Here is a 3,837-nt window from a genome sequence, read left to right on the forward strand (position 1 = left end):
CCTGGAAGGTTCGACAATCCTTTTGTAGATGTCCCGACTGCCTCTTCCCATTATTGTCGAGATAAAAATGCATTTGACATGGTCCGTTCATCATATCCTCGGGAGATATATATGGTCTCTGGAACCTTGGACCACTATTTTGTCTGTTGGGACGGGAGCCGTCCTTGTAGTCGCTATGTCGCTCACCACTTTTTTGATAATCATCTCGATTGTTTCCACCGCTATTTCCTCGAAATCCAGCCGATATTTGGCCAGGAGCATCGTAATCTGAAAACTGTCGAGGAAATCGTCGCCTATTTTGAAAGTTTCGGCTGCGGTCCTCCTCAGGCGACCTATGCCTTTTATTGTGAACATCATCTTATCCATCTGCCCACCGATTCGCTATCTCCATTAATGCTGATATTGTCTTTGGGTTGGTTCTTCCCAAATCCTCGACAAAGTCTCTCCTTCGAATACCAGCTACAAACGCATCTATTGCTCTCTCGTCAGATATGTTCTCTGCCGAGTTTTTGATGAAGTTCCACCTATGAATATAGTTTCTCATTGATTCGTCGTATTTCTGCCTGCAAGCCCTCAACTCCTCCAATGATGCGGGTTTCTTGCACATGGATCGGAAATTCTTCACGAATATATCCTCGTAGCTTTCCCAGCTGTCGATAGATCCTGGAGGCAGCTTCTTTATCCATGATCGTGCGGCTCCACTCAGGTGTACTTGGATGCTCTGCATGGCTGTTGCTCTGGTTCCACCTATCAGCTTTACCGTCTCGAGATAATCAACTAGCCAGTCCTCAGGATCTTGTAAGCCATCGAATTTTTTGAAATTATCGGGCAGCTTAAACCCTGACGGAACCCGAGTTTTTCGGACTCGTCTCGTAAAGCATGGGAGCCCACACATATCTTCTTCATCAACTTCTGGTGAATGCCGACGTTCCCTTCTATCCTGTCGCGCTCTATCCACCCTTGCTTGAGTCGCTGTATCTTTTGCCCCACTCGTTCTCGCGGGATCCTGCACTGCTGCAGTAGGTTGTGGACTATTTTTCCTTGCAGATCCTTCGGGAGGCGTATTTGCGAATGTTGTTCCCATGGCTCCAATTCCTGCCTCTCTTGGATCTCCGGGAGGTGGCCTGGATGCGAGGATGAAAGCTTGCGTCGCCATGTATCCACCTTCTGGTGTTTTGGGAATAATATTCCCCCTCGTGTCGATTGACATAAAGGACATGTCGAGGTTTTGAACTAGATTCTCCCTGTCAGCCTCAGGTATATTCTGCAGCCGAGACCTTGCTCTATTTCGAGCTGCTCTGTGACTATCTCCCGAAGTACCTGATTGTCGGCTCAACTCCGCCCTTCGCCTGCTTGACGCGGAAGCCGCGGCTTGCCTCCTATCCAGCTCAATTTTCTGTTTTTCGAGCTCCCGCCTGGTACGGGCAAGTCTATATTGGTATGCTTGTAACTCTTCAGGTGTCGCCGTTAGGGTCATTGGCTCTGTGCCATCAATAGCTCTTGCAACTCTATCCCACACTGCCAGCGGAAATTTCACCATCTCTCGTGTTCCAGGTCCAATATATTTGGTTCCCAAACCTCGCGTAAGATCCGCGGGATCGACGTACGGATTTCCCGCGTCATCGAAGTTCTCTGATGTCTCCTCCTGTGGGCGACTTGTATCTCCAATTGCATAGATTTGATGATATTTAGAACTTTGATCTTTGTCGGGATTGGTGACACCGTCATATAGATCGGTGAAAACCTCTCCAACAATAGTGGATCTGTCGATGAAGTTGAAGTTGTTGATGCTGTCCGAGTTCTTTGCTTATATTAGAGTCCGCAGACGACTCGAAGGACATGTCGCCGAAGATCTTGGCGAGCTTTTCGCTTGCCGTAATGTTGGTGAAGCGCGGCGGCGAAATCTCCTCGTCGCCTGTCTCGATCGATGTCGTCGAGTCCGAAAAATCGGAATCGACCGCCGACAATCTCGACGAAGTCGGAACTTCGAGACGATACGATCCTTCTTTCTCGACGCGGAAGTGGAACCTTCCGAACATCATCTCCATAGGCTCCTCCAGATACGCATGTGCATCCAAACGGGAGGGCGGGTGAGGAACAAAATCGACTAGATCAGTTTCGATCCGTTTACCTCTATCCATCGCGTTGCTTGCTACCGAAGAAGTCGATGATCTTGAACGTGCCATTGAGATCAGCTCCTTGTCACCTCTAATTCCCACAGACGGCGCCAATTGACAAGGGATTAACTTGTCGATGCCTACAAGTTGTAGACTAGGGTTTTATTGGAAGTAGAGGTCAAGTAGATCTCGAGGGTTTCAGCCGGAAAAGTACTCGACTGTTTATGAAAACTAGGGTTGTGTTGACAATGATTCGATCCTCTCTTTGTCCCTCGACTCCCCCTTATATAGGAGGCGGAGCCGAGGGTATCGTATTACACAAGTTTACAGATTCCGGGAGACTCTGTGAGTCCAACCCGTAAAGTTACAAATCTCCGTATTTCCTAATACAACTCTATCTTTCCTTAACAACTAATTGGGCTTCTGAACTTTATATTCTTCGACCTGTGGGCCTTCAGTAAAATCCCGGGTACCATCTTCGGCAGGCCCATTGGGGATGCCTATGTCAGCCGTGCGCGTGGACTTGGTTTGCCCAGCGCCCTTCTCTGCAGTTCCTTTGCCGGCGCCTCCTGCGCCAACCATCATCACCTCAACGCTGGCGACGGCGCGGTCGGAGCGCGGCCCGCGAGCAGCTAAAGATCTTGGTGGGTCTGGCGCCACCAACACCTGTGATGGGTACTGGCTCTCCAGCACGGTGCCGAAGTAGACGTGGTGGGAGCCGAACTCGATGATGCGGCCGTTCTTAGGGAAGCGGCCGCCGTTGGCGAAGCAGCCCGCGTTGTCGTCGATGAAATCCAGCGAGCCGAGGCGCTGGACGAGGCCAGAAACCACACGCTCGCCGGAGACGGTGAGGAGGCTCGCCCGGATATGAAATCCAGCAAGCGCAGCTGCTGGCCCCATGGTGGGCGCCAACTGTCGTCGTGGTGTAACAATAGATGCCATGGGATGGCTTAAGTTGGGGCCGAATGTGCGCTAGAGGATCCGGGGAGGGTTTTGTTAACAGGGAAAGAGGAAAAAGATTCCGGTATGTATTGATGAACTTGGCCGATGGCCAGAGGTTGAAGATGGTACGATACACCAACTCTATTCCTTGCTACTGATCGTCGTCTGATGAGTCTCTCCCGCGCAGGGGTGTGCCCCCTCTCCTTATATAGGGGAGAGGGTGGCTTACAGGGGAAGAAACCCTAATGGAATCTTTGGTGAGCTAAGCTACTTTATAAAGCTTCTTTGGCCCCGCTGACACCTCTTCTGTCTTTAATCAGGGACTGATGACCTCGTCTGGTATCTTTTACATCACATTCTGCTTTGGCATCAGGGCTTCGGTTAAAGCTGAAGTGCTTCGCTCATCCTGTCCTTTGGTCCTTGGTGGAATTTTTGACTGGAGTGCCGACATGCTACAGTGACCCTACACTGGATCCCCGGTACCTTTACCTCCTTGCTCCGGTATCTTGGTCCTCGGTGGCATGAACTCCCTTGTTACTCGTACTACGGCATACCCCTCCCGGGATACCGGTTTGTACCAGCTTAGCCTAGCTGAACTTATCTTTTAGAATCCAGATCAATCTTTAATCCGGTTTACAGATATCATATTATGGTATATTTGCCATAGTCTTGGCCTACCGGGGGCCATCCCCCCGACAACAACATATATGATGTTTTTTCCATGTTTTATATTAGTTTATGGGGATTTACCATTAATCCCCTTTATTTGGTTTATAAC

Source organism: Lolium rigidum, chromosome 1 (genome assembly GCF_022539505.1).
Source record: "Lolium rigidum isolate FL_2022 chromosome 1, APGP_CSIRO_Lrig_0.1, whole genome shotgun sequence".
NCBI lineage: Eukaryota > Viridiplantae > Streptophyta > Magnoliopsida > Poales > Poaceae > Lolium > Lolium rigidum.